Here is a 13,307-nt window from a genome sequence, read left to right on the forward strand (position 1 = left end):
ACACTCGACCTTACACCCATTTTATAGACATTAGAAGGTTCAAAACTTGCCCAGAGTCCCACAGCTGGTGTGTGAGGGAGCCGGAAAATGGTTCTTAATAGATGTATGCTAAATGAGTGAGTGAAATTTGCCTTACTCTTGCAGAGCTAAGACTGTGGGCCTCTAATTCTCACTGAAGGTGGTTTCATGTTGACAACACCCCTTCCGTCGTCATTCGGGTAAATTTCTTATTAGTCCTTGATAAAAACTAATTTTTGTGATTAATGCTTCTTTAAAAACAGCATGAAAAAAAACGAAAAGAACGCCCTCAGCACCGTGGAGCACTTCTTGTCATGTTGCAGGGCCCTTGGGAGATACTCAAAAAGGTCCCACTGGTGGATTGATTTCTGCCCTACCAAGCCTGTGCTATTCATTAGTTGTTTTTTTTGTTTTGTTTTGTTTTGTTTTGTTTTGAGACGCAGTCTCACTCTGTCTCCCAGGCTGGAGTACAGTGGCATGATCTTGGCTCACTGCAACCTCCGCTTCCCAGGTTCAAGTGATTCTCTTGCCTCAGACTCCTGAGTAGCTGGGATTACAGGTGCCCGCCACCACACCTGGCTAATTTTTTCTATTTTTAGTAGAGACGGGGTTTCACCATGTTGGCCAGGCTAGTCTCGAACTCATGACCTAGTGATCCACCCACCTCGACCTCCCAAAGTGCTGGGATTATAGGCGTGAGCCACTGTGCCCAGCCCGGTTTTGTTTTTATAATTTTTACTTTTGCAAAGGTAATTATTTACATAATTTAAGAAGTCAAAAATGCACACACACATCACACACACTACTGTCTAGTATAATGAAAAATAACAATCGCCTGATCCCTTCCCCACCAATATTTATGTGTGTATGTATGTATTTATTTATTTATTTAGAGATGGAGTGTTGCTCTGTTGCCCAGGCTGGAGTGCAGTGGTGCGATCTCGGCTCAGTGCAACCTCTGCCTGCCTGGTTCAAGTGATTCTCCTGCCTTAGCTTCCCAAGTAGCTGGGATTACAGGCGTGTACTGCCACGCCCAGCTGATTTTTGTATTTTTAGTAGAGACAGAGTTTCACCATGTTGGCCAGACTGGCCTCCCAAAGTGCTGGGATTACAGGCTTGAACTACCACGCCCAGCCCCCCAACCAATCCTTGATTCTCATTCCCAGAGGTAATCTCTTCAGACTCCTCTAGTTGTTTCCTTGGCATGTATCTAATTTCTAAATGTGCTTGTAATGCTTTATCTTGGTGTCTTACTTTGGATTTTGTCTCTTGTCTTCCTGGTAGGCTAAGTGAAATTTAGCTTCCTTATGGACTCACCTCACCTCCCTTTATCTTCCCCATGTAGTTATACAAGAACTTACAGATAAATCAATAATCAGTGTTGGTGTTATGATGACTATGTAACCTATGTAACTTTTATTCTTCAAAGGGCCAGGTATTGTGCTAGGAATACACTTACCTTTCTTACACAGCCATTCATTTTGTCTGCAGTTAATGATTGCCTTTTTAAAAAATTGCATAGATTTTAAAAAAATATGTCTTTAACTTTTTCCCCAGTGCTCCATCAGATGTGCCAGACTCTCACCGGTATTTTTTTTCCCAAGTACTTCAGTATCTCAGGCAATCTAGCTAGTCCTCCCTGTTCTTGGAGACTTAGCTTTGAGAGCGCCCTGTCCTCTTCCTCTGGTCTGGACTACTAGCTTTTAAGGCTGGCTAACAGCTGATATCTGGGAGTTTTCTTTTCACCACTCCCGTGTTGGATCCTCTGTCTTCTAGGCCCCATGTCTTCCTGTTCCTGGATTTCCCTATTCTGCTGGGCCACATCTCCAGTAGCTTCCTGGGAATATTAATTTTAGGAGTTTGGGAGAGGAGTGTTCTGTTCTGTGCCTTGCATCCTCTTCTTTAAAGTTTCTTTTCTGGTTTTTGCTTTGTTTTGATCTCTGGAGGCACTGAAGTGTTGCTTGGAAGTTCTGTGGGAGGTGGGCTTATCCCTCGTGGGCCTGCCTGCAGAGCGATCTGCAGAGGATAATGGTTGGGCTTTTCTCTTGCGCCAGTTTCCCTGGAAGAGTCTACCGGTCTCCAGACAGTGACAGCAGTCCAGAGGGAGAGTAAGGTATATGATTTTTCCCATAACCCTATTTCATTCGGTAACTGATTTCTCCTCTCAGCTATGCTTGGTGTCCCTAAGTTAACAACCTGTGGTTTAACCTCTCCAGTATGTAAGTCTGCCTAGGTTGAGAGGTAACTGTATTAGATGAAGGAATAGGGCTGAGTGTCTAAATGCTCCTTAGAAAGTTTTGCAAACAATAGTTCTGCTTTCAGTCCTGTTTTACACCTCGCCTTTAACAATACCTGAATTTTAGAGACTTTGCAGCCTTCTTTCCTCCCACCAGCTTTTAATTTATTTCTTGCGACACAAAAGTTACAAAGTACATGAAAGGAACACTAGTCTACTATTCACCTAGATTTACTAATTGTTAACATTTTGCCACGTTTGTTCTATCTGTCTATCTGTCTGTCTATCTATCACCTATCTATCTATCTCTAATATCTATTTTCTGTACATTTGAGAGTAGTTGCAAGCATCATGGCACTAAAGTTTTAGAGTTGCATTTCCTAAATGTTTCAGAGGTACGTTTCCCAAGAGCAAGGACATTCTCTTACACATAATCAGACTAGAATTACGGAATTCAGAAAGCTGATCATTGATATGATACTATTTCTAGTGTGCAGTTAACATTAAAATTTTTTCTGTTGTCCCAATAATATCCTCTATAACTGTTTTTAAAAATTCTTATATTTAAATTCCAAACTCTAAAGATCACATGTTATATTGACTTGCATTTCTTCAGTTTCTTTTAATGTCAGAGTTTTCCAGCCTCCTTTTGCATTTTATGAAATTGACTTTTTCCAGCATTACAGGCCAATTGTTTTGCAGAATATTCCTCAGTTTGAAATGCAGTTATTTCTCCAGGTTAGATTTAGATTAAGCATTTTTTTGCAAGCATGCTATGTAAGTTGTGTGATGTTCTTTTCAGTACACAACATTGCGAGGCGCATGGTGGCTTTTTGTCTCGCTGATGATACTAAGTTTGATCATTTGGTTATGGTGGCGGCAGCCTGATTTCTCCGTTGTCTTTTTCTTTGTGTAATTAAAAATAATCTGTTGATATTTTGAGGCTGTATGAATAGCTTGTTTTCCAACAGCCTTTGACCCTGTGGTTTTATGATGCATCAGTAATTCTTGCTTTAGTCACTTGTTGCAATGGTGGTTACAACGTGATGTTCGAATTCCATAGTTTCGTCTAAAGTTATGAATTGATGTTCATTTGTTGAACGAAAATAAGCACCGTCCTTTCCTAAGCACTCTATAATTTTTTGTTTGTTTTTGTGCCGTAATGGACTCATGGATTTCTTTTTATTCAGTGGGTTATAGTCTTTTACAGGCATGCTATTTTATGCTGAACTGGTTCCCGATTTGACCACAGAAATCCTTTCAATCTTGTCCCCACGTCTTTTGAGGTGTCCTCATCAGTTTTTGAGCCTTTTCTGACACTAAATGATGTTCCATGTTCACCTGTGTTTTTTCTGCCTTGGACCTATTTGTGATGATCAATTATTTCTCTAAGGCACCCTGGTTTCTTTCAGTGAGGAATGGTAGAATGGTATTTAGAACCCAAGATCGTGAATAAGGCACCCTGGTTTCTTTCGGGGGAATGGTAGAATGGTATTTAGAACCCAAGATCATGAATGCTGTGGGAGCTCTTTGTACTGGGGTGGCGTTGCCTCCCGAGCTTTTCAGTGGACAGAGCTAGGAGAAATATACATATACAATCAGGAGTTCATAGAGATATCACTGGGCTCTTTGTCTTCTTCTCTCATGATTAATTTTCTCAGTCACACCATATATACATAATCATTTTAGAATTACTATACCCATACCACCGTCTGTGGTTGGCTTTTCCTCTTGTATATATATTTGCACTTTCTTCACTCTTGTAATTCAGCTACTTCCCATCCATCTGCTTTTCCAGCTTCCAAAATTATTTGATGACTTCATCTGCTTTCATCTTCCCTCTCATTCTCTTCTCCTTTTTTATTCCACCTACTGTCATTTTGGTGAGAGCTGGGAGATACTGTTTGCAGTCTACCATGTTTAACTGAAAAGCCCATCTCAGATCTTCCGTCTGTTGGTTACTTGAAGTAAGAAGACAAGGAATAAACAGTATTTACCTTTAACACCCCAAGTAGCTCTGCTCATGAAGTCTGCCTCAGTGTCCCGGGTCCGCATTCCTCCCGTATCCCTCACTGGCAATCAGAACTCTGTACGGCTTCCTTGAAGGTTCTCTTCCTAACTCTCTCAGTGGGTGGGACTCCTTTTCAGTGGTATTTGACGGTAGACCTGAAAATTCAGAGCTGTGCACAGTTCTGGAGAGAATAGACCAGGCTCTCTGTGGACACATTTCCACTGTGCTTGAGGACTGAATGCTACAAATCAGACAGTCCTGGATTATTTCAGACTGAAAAAAATTAGGAGACTAACCTGGGAAGAGGCAGAAGGCACACCAGCTCTCTCAGCATGTTTTTGATGTCTCAGTGTTCTCATTTCATTGAAATTAGTGCAGACCTCTCCCCTCAGCTGTAATACTCGGATTTTCTAAGCCACTTTGATGTCTCCTATCTCTGCTTATTTACAATGAACATAGCTTCAAATTTTCATTTTCTTTCTACTCTGTTACATGTGTTATGTGGAAATCTGAGATCTGAAGACAAATTTTTACCTTAGAATTCTAAGAATGCCTTTGGTATCAACTCCAGTTATGAAGGTCTAACTCAGGGTGGAAGGGGGGGTTTTCAAAAAGGTGATGTTCGTGAGGCAGCCATCGCCTTCGAAACAGTCTGAGAGGTTTAATTTATTTCTCATGCTTTGGTAAACAAAAGCTGGCATTTTCTTTCCATGGTTCTTCAACTGTCAAGGCTGCCATTCCTCCCCTTCCCCCGCAGTGGTGCATTTTGGTGATCAAATCTAAAACATGTGTCAGGTTTGTGGGCATGCTTTTTACCAGGAACCTCCTTTAATACTTGCCATTTTGGCAGTTTTTACAGGATCTTCTCTCTGTGCTTTATTTATTTATTTACTCTGCTTGCATTGTGGAATTATGGGTAGAGCTGTTTTACATCAGAATCATGTTAAATAAAAATATTGAAAGAACATTTTGACCAAGAATAATGTGAATATTTCAACATAAATATCTATGCTGAATTGGCCTCTAGATTTCAGAACAGGAAGAACATCTGTAGTGATGTTCATGATTTGGTTTTGCTTTGCTGCAGATTAGGTTTAGCGACAAATTCCATCTGGCTGGAGCTACATGCAGTCTCTCTATTGATTGGTTATATTGGGACTTCATGGGAGTGTCCTTCAATTTGCTTTTCCCAGCATTTTTAAAAGCTCCATTGAAAAAAAAAAAATAGAGACTAGAAAAGAAAAAAGGAACCTGCATTGTTTCAGTTTGCATCCAACATGCAAAACATAGTTCTAAATTTTTAATTAGCTAAGTGAGTGGTGAAAAGGAAAAGTAATATAACAAGCCTCCGTGAGCAGCTGGGATGTGTTGTCATGACGACAAGTTCAGCAGGCTGCCAGCAAGCATGTCAATGGGTAATATTGGGAGAGGGCTTTGAAACAGTGTCTGCTAGCCACAATGTGATTGGTCACGCCTCTGTTGTCTTTGTGTGAACCAGTGCATGCTGGGTAAGACCTAGAGTGAATGCTCAGCTTGTCTCAAGGCTGCAATGAGGTAATGCTTCTGAATCTTTGGGGATCATGAGCTCCTGCCTCCAAAAGACTGCAGTCTAGAGTGTTTTCATTCCGATTTGCGTTAATTACCGACTGTAACATGTTAGGAAGTTTTACAGCTGCCTTTATTCAGTCTTTTATATGTGCATGTGTATATTATAGATAACTTAACACGTGTGTATGCTGCATATAGAATCTCAAGCGTGTTCTAAAAAAAGAGATAACCCTCCATATTAGTCATTCTGCTCAGAGTCAACATTTCATTTGATTGCTGGCATCAGTGACAATATCTATTGGTGGATAAATGATATATTAAAGTGCATTTACATTGGGTAAGCAAACTTGTTCATTTCTAGAGAATATTTTGGCATTGATTACTTTTTAAAGCCTTTTATCTATAATGAGTCGTAAGGGGCATAAAGGGGGTTGTAAAGAGTGTCGGATTTGCTTGATCAGGAGGTTTAGTTCATTTTTAGATTCCTTGAAATTGGCTGGTTTATATCCTAATATTGATATTATAGTCTTTCATTAATTGAACATAATATCTGATTGCTCCAAAATTATCTGCTGAATAATGCTCTGACAGTTTCAACTTAAAGCTGTAAAGGGAAGCTGTGTTTACAGATGCAAAGATCTGGAAATGTTTATGGTGGTTTGTGAAACAAATACATCAAGGTGCTGGTGTGACAGAGACACATGAGCTACACCCCTCAGCCCTACCCCTGGTTCTCTGTGACACAGCGACTTGGATGCTCTCCAGGGTTTTGTCGGTTGGTTAGAGAATGTTTTATCACATTCATAAATAGTAACCCAATGCCCTGGAAAGGTTAGGGCAGTGTCTCCAACTAAGGTATGTGTCACTAGGGGGGACACATACCGTAGTTGAGTTGGGCTATCTGGTTCATCGTGTCACAAATGGGAATCATGTGAGCAAGCTTTTGGACAGAGCTCATCGAGCTGTCATGTTGCCACCCCAATGTATTTACCTCGCAAACAGTTCATAAAAATTTATAAGCCTTTCAATGGATAAACAAAGAATAAAAACACATCGAACGACAAGTGATGGTTGTTGCTGCTGCTGCTGCTGCTGCATAGAATGGTGGACTCTGCCAGCCACCTTGCTTTATGTGAGGTCAGGCCACTGGCATGTGAGGAAGCTGGATGATTGTCAGCCCAGCTACCTCCATTCACCAAATACAAGGCCAGCTAGCAAGAATCTGTAGCCAGCTTTGCAGCGCATCACACTTGCTTTATTCTTTTATATATTCATTTTTTAATGTTTTAAATTTAGCGGTATAAGTGCAGTACCCCTAAATCTATATTGTGTTACATGCATATCTTGCACAGTGGTGATGTCTGGGCTTTTAGTGTGCCCATCACCCTGATAGTGTACACTGTACCCAGTAGGTAGTATTCTTGGCTTATTTCTACCCCTCTATATGGTTTCTGTTTATATGGCTTTGTAAAGAAAGACTTTACCAAAGATACATAAATGTGATAGTATAGCTAGGTTTTTAAATAATTGGTTCAAAATATTTGTAGCACAAAAAGGATCTTGGGTTGTGACTTTTACCAAGATGTTGATTCTATCTCCTGGCACAAATGCCAAAGCCAGACAGCTTCTGCTGAGACCACAATTGGAGAGGCCTTTGAAGTGGGCTGGAGTCCTTTGTCTAAAACAAAGCAGGGTGCGGTGACCCCATGAAGAGAAATCCACCTGTTGATGAGACAGGCACTTTTTCTCTATAAACATTTGATTGTTCTGTTACCTTCATTTCTCTGGGGGATGGGTTCATTGTGTAGTTTCAAATCTCAAGCATGCTTTTCTAATTTAAACAATTTTTAGGTTCATTAATGACTCATTTTGCATAAGATTGGACCCTCTGTAATGCAGTTCCGTTGTTATAAGCAGGATTTGTTATCTTTGTTGACTCGCAGGCTGTAAAGGTTCCCTTACTTTAAAATGTAGAAATCACATTTCTTAATCGTCATAGGAAGACACCTTTATTTTGTGTAACTATATAGTAATTGTTTTTCTTAAGTGGCAAAATTCTAATCTTTTATATTTAGGTGATTTAGTATGTCTCTGTGGTCAGATTATGATACGGCAAAATCTTCATTATTAAGTCATTTTAGAGCATCTAACAAATGCAAAATTAATACGTTAGAGATTAAGTAGAATTGAAAGGTAAAGTGATGTTCTGTTTAATTTACTGTTTCATGAACTTTTTACTATTTTGAAAGCCCCCTTGAAGAGGAGCAATGGCAAGTTCAAACTAGCGTGAATCATTCTATCCTGTGACAGGTTCCACAATAAATGACTTGTGATTGATGTGAAGCTTGATGCTTAGAGATTAATGGCAGATGCAGTATTGTAGTGTTTTTCTTTCATCACTAATATTATCCAGTGAAGCTAGTAGCTTAGCAAAAAACTTTGCTCAGAAGTAATTGGGATTGGTAATACTGATGGTCTGTGAAGTTTTGAAAAATATGAACCTTTAGAGAAGTCTAGAGAAAAACAGTGTGCTTTTAGTTAATTTGGTGGGTTCAAGAAATTTTAAAATACTTTTCTTTAGAAATTCACTGTTTACAAACAAATATCAAGCTCACTACATTTATAAAAGGGGGGTTATTAAGCAGTAGAAGCAAAAGTTCTTTTGAAGATAGGCAAACTTTAGAAGAAGAATAAAATCAGGGTCTCTGGAAGGTAGAGTATCAAGAGTATTAAGGCTTCAAAATCAGACAAAATCTTAATTCTTCTACACTCATTGGGGTAACTTTTGATCACTTGCTCTCTCTACATTGATCCTTCTCCCACACTCACCAGTCACAAAAGTCAGTATCCCCCAGGTGTAGATGAGTGGGATGGACCAGTGGATACACCTGGCTCTTTACTGATCAGGTGGTTCCGTCACATGGAAACATGAGAAGGAAAGAGTATTTGTTACCCCCAACTAAGAAACATATGGTCTCTATTCTTATGGGTTTTATTATGACGTCAAAAAGTCATATTTGTATAATACTTAACTTCATTAATAAAGTGCCATTAAAATAATTTTTAAATGACACAAATTATAATAGGAAACAACATGTTGAATGTTGCTTTCATCTATTTAAAAATGTTATATTTTTCTTTCTCTTTTCTTTTCTTTTTTTTTTTTTTTTTTGAGACAGAGTCTTGCACTGTCACCCAGGCTGGAGTGCAATGGTGCAATCTCTGCTCACTGTAACTTCTGCCTCCCGGGTTCAAACGATTCTCATACCTCAGCCTCCGGAGTAGCTGGGATTATAGGTGCCCGCCACCACACCTGGCTAATTTTTGTATTTTAGTAGAGACGGGGTTTCACCACGTTGGCCAGGCTGGTTTCGAACTCCTGGCCTCCGGTGATCTGCCTGCCTCGGCCTTCCAAAGTGCTGGGATTACAGGCCTGAGCCACCACACCTGGCCTAAAAATGTTATATTATTTCTAATATGACAAAAATGCAACCTTACCAGCTTTCTTTTTTTTTTTTTTTTTTTTGAGACGGAGTCTCGCTGTCGCCCAGGCTGAAGTGCAGTGGCGCCGTCTTGGCTCACTGCAAGCTCCACCTCCCGGGTTCACAGCGTTCTCCTGCCTCAGCCTCCTGAGTAGCTGGGACTACAGGTGCCCGCCACCATGCCTGGCTAATTTTTTGTGTTTTTAGTAGAGACGGGGTTTCACTGTGTTAGCCAGGATGGTCTCAATCTCCTGACCTCATGATCCACCTTCCTCGGCCTCCCAAAATGCTGGGATTACAGGCGTGAGCCACCGCGCCCAGCTTTCTTTACAAAGCTGAATGTTGATAATTGAAATAGAAACTAGTCTGAAATGTACTTCTGTTCCATTTATGTAAAAAGGGTTTCCTAAATGAATTAATGGCACAAGGGAGATTATCTGCTTCAGAGGATAAACTTTGCAAGTCACCTCAGTTCTTCCGATGGGGTGCTAATTAATATTCAAATGTTATGTTGAGAAAGGACTGATTTTCAGATCTTTGTGACCTAGAATCACTTCCCCTATGGTGCATTTTACACATTGTGTGGTTGTAATATGTCAAATCCTTTTTTATTTGGAGCTCATGTTATTTAGATTGAGTGTGGTGAGGTTGTACGTAATGCATGATGCCAACAGCGCTGGGAGAGAAATGCTGTCTTTATCTCAGTACCTGTTTATCTTGAGTTGAAAGTTTGTTACTTGTAGGTGGATTGTACTCTGATTGTACTGTGCCTTTGTCTTCCTTTTGTCCCCAGACCAGCGCTAAGTATAAAATAGGTGTAAAACATTGGTGAGTTGTTTTCGTTTTGTTTTGCTTTTTGAGACAGTATTGCTCTGTCACACCCAGCAGTGGTGCAGTCTCGGCTCACTGCAACCCCCGCCTCCCAGGTTCAAGCGATTCTCCCACCTCAGTCTCCCAAGTAGCTGGGATTACAGCTGATTTTTTGTATTTTTAGTAGAGATAGGGTTTCACCATATTGGCCAGGCTGGTCTCGAACTCCCGACCCTAGGTGATTCACCCGCCTTGGCCTCCCAAAATGCTGGGATTACAGGCATGAGCCACTGCGCCCAGCCAAACTGGTGAGTTTTTATGTTGAAACGTTATGAAAAGTTACCCTTGACCTCAGAAACAGGAAATGGAAGGGTTTTATGAAATCTTAGACATGTTAGCTGTTGAATTTTCTTATCACTAAATAGTGCTTCTCATATTTACCCATTTCCTCTTTCAATCAGCATAAAAATCTTATAGTCTTGAAATCTGAAATTTGAATAAAAAAGAAATATTGTGGTTGAATTTAAATCAAAGCAGTTATGCCGTGTTTATGAATCTTTTAGCCACTCATGGCACCAGCATGTCCGTTTTCTTGGTGACAAGGCATGTGGAATGGTGACAAGTGTGTAGGTTCAGGATATTAGAACCACATTTGAATCCTGGAGGTACCATTTCCTTGCTGGGAGACATAGAACAAATTAGCTTTAATCCTTTAAATGAGGATTACACCCACATCACAGGTTATATTAATTGTGAACCTATATGAAGTGTCTGACATAGAGTACTGGCCGTGCAGTAGGTGTGCAATAAATGTTAGCATTCTGTATTTCCTGCTTGCATTTAATTGCTAAAATGACCAAATTCTGTGCTTTAATGAGATATGTTTCCTGAAGGGATAAGAGAAAATTGTTTGTTCTTCAACTCTGATAAGTTATTCTAGAAGAATATCTTTCTGATACGATTAGACAGTTTTATCATCTGTCCTTATGTAATGTCCTTAGTTTTATCAGCTCAAAAATAGGGATGCAATTGATATCAACATATTGAGATCATAGGGATTTATCATTGGAAAAGGGGTAAGAGAGGAGCATTGGACGGGAAGCTCATTCTGGCACTTATGCTTAGGGTGACAGAGGAAACCAGTGGCGGGGGTTGTGGGGGGGCGGTTTCCAGTAGTGCAGGTGAAAACCTAAAGCAAAAGAAAGGAACGGATTTAGAGACCTCCAGACAGTGAGTAGAGTGGCTCTGTTGACTGTGTCTGTTATGAGGGAAGAGGGTGGTTAGGGAAGAAAGGACAGCAGGTATCTCACATTCATGTGTCATGTGGCTGCCCCGGTGGTGGTGCTACAGTCCAAACCAGGAGATACAAGAAGGCGCAGGATTTACGGGATCGAGTACACATTCAGTTTTGGCCATGTTGAGTTTGAGCCACCAGGGGTATCTAGGTGGAATCATCTGATAGGTAAAGAGAGAAGGGGGCAGGGAGGGAGGGAGAGAGAGAGATTGAGAAAGACAGGTGGGTCAGGCAGTCAGGGAGAGTTTTGGGACCAGGGAGGGAGTTTTGACCCCTTCAGCTCTGTATGGCTGAGAGTGGTTATACCTGAGACAGTGGGTGGGCCTGCCCCTGTGGGGCACGTAGCTGGGGAAGAGAGGAGATGGATGAGGATGGAGCCTTCGAGAGCTCTCTTTTAGACGCCAGCAGAGTAAACAGTTATATGAAGAGGAAACTCAGACCCTAGATGTGAATTTAGAATCTGGATTTGGTTTTAATGATTTACACACAGTGAGTTTCCCAAAGAGATGGATAAGTCAGCTGTTTGGAACCAAAAAGCCAAAGCTGGAAAGAACCACAGTGCCCTAAGTGAGTTCTGCATTTGATGGACAGATGGACGGGTCTCTTGAGTCCACTGAATTTCCATTTCATCACAGTCACCCTCCCGGCGGCGCCTCCCCCAGGAGCCCTTCCCAGTGGTGGTGATGACTCAGGCCACACCACACATTCACGGTAATCTTCATGAGACCAAAATGCTGCAGATGGCTGTGGGAAATAGAAGGTACTGAACACTCAACAAGGAGGTGTGCAATTTAAAGTAGTTTTCACTCATCTTTAGCATGAGTGCTTAAATGGTTGTAATTAGAAGGGATGACCTAGGACCTGTGTGGAAAGTGTGACTTAATATTTTAAGTATTTTTGGGAGCTATTAAAACAAGAAAAGTGTTCTTTACTTTGTCAAATTTTGCTTTTTTCTTTTCCTTGATAGAACTCGGTCAATGTCTTAGCTATTATATAATCTGTCATTAAAACTGTGACCTTGGGCAAATTACCTAACTCTCCCTGATTTCATTCATAAAATGGAGATAATAAGGCCGGGCGCAGTGGCTCACGCCTGTAATCCCAGCACTTTGGGAGGCCGAGGCGGGCGGATCACGAGGTCAGGAGATCAAGACCACGGTGAAACCCCGTCTCTACTAAAAAAATACAAAAAATTGGCCGGGCGAGGTGGCGGGCGCCTGTAGTCCCAGCTACTCGGAGAGGCTGAGGCAGGAGAATGGTGTGAACCCGGGAGGCGGGGCTTGCAGTGAGCTGAGATCGCGCCACTGCACTCCAGCCTGGGCGACAGCGAGACTCCGTCTCAAAAAAAAAAAAAAGAGAAAGAAAATGGAGATAATAGTATTTGTTTCATAAGCTTCTCATTAAAACAAAGTGACATGACATGTAGAAAGCCCCTTTGTACATACTGGCAGTAAAGTGTAGTTGTTATTAGTAGGAGGTGGGAAGGGTAGGCATTAGAAGTGAGAGGGGCCGGGCATGGTGGCTCACGCCTGTAATCCCAGCACTTTGGGAGGCTGAGGCGGGCAGATCACCTGATGTTGGGAGTTCAAGGCCAGCCTGACAAACACAGAGAAACCCCATCTCTACTAAAAATACAAAATTAGCTGGGTGTGGTGGTGCATGCCTGTAATCCCAGCTACTCGGGAGGCTGAGTGAGGCAGGAGAATTGCCTGAACCTGGGAGGCGGAGGTTGCCGTGAGCCGAGATTGCGCCACTGCACTCCAGCCTGGGCAACAAGAGCGAAACTCCATCTCAAGAAAAAAAAAAAAAGAAGTGAGAGGAAAGCGGTTAAAGATGATGGGAGTGTGCACACAAGTGAGAATGTTTATTATCAAGAAAGCGAGTGGTGCAAGAGGAAGAAAGGGGAAC

General features: G+C 41.4%; 1 protein-coding gene across 6 annotated transcripts in view; it reads left to right on the forward strand.

Annotated features, from left to right (window-relative positions):
* STOX2 (storkhead box 2) overlaps positions 1 to 13,307 on the forward strand; it is a 290,826-nt gene that overhangs the window by 225,482 nt on the left and 52,037 nt on the right. The window contains exon 2 of one of the 6 annotated variants that reach the window (XM_058436924.1): positions 145 to 218. The exons of the other annotated variants lie outside the window; for them this stretch is intronic. The gene's annotated coding sequence lies outside the window, so the exon portion shown is untranslated. The remainder of the gene's footprint in view (positions 1 to 144; positions 219 to 13,307) is intronic. 6 annotated transcript variants of the gene reach the window in all.

Source organism: Hylobates moloch, unplaced genomic scaffold (assembly GCF_009828535.3).
Source record: "Hylobates moloch isolate HMO894 unplaced genomic scaffold, HMol_V3 SCAFFOLD_3, whole genome shotgun sequence".
NCBI classification, from domain to species: domain Eukaryota; kingdom Metazoa; phylum Chordata; class Mammalia; order Primates; family Hylobatidae; genus Hylobates; species Hylobates moloch.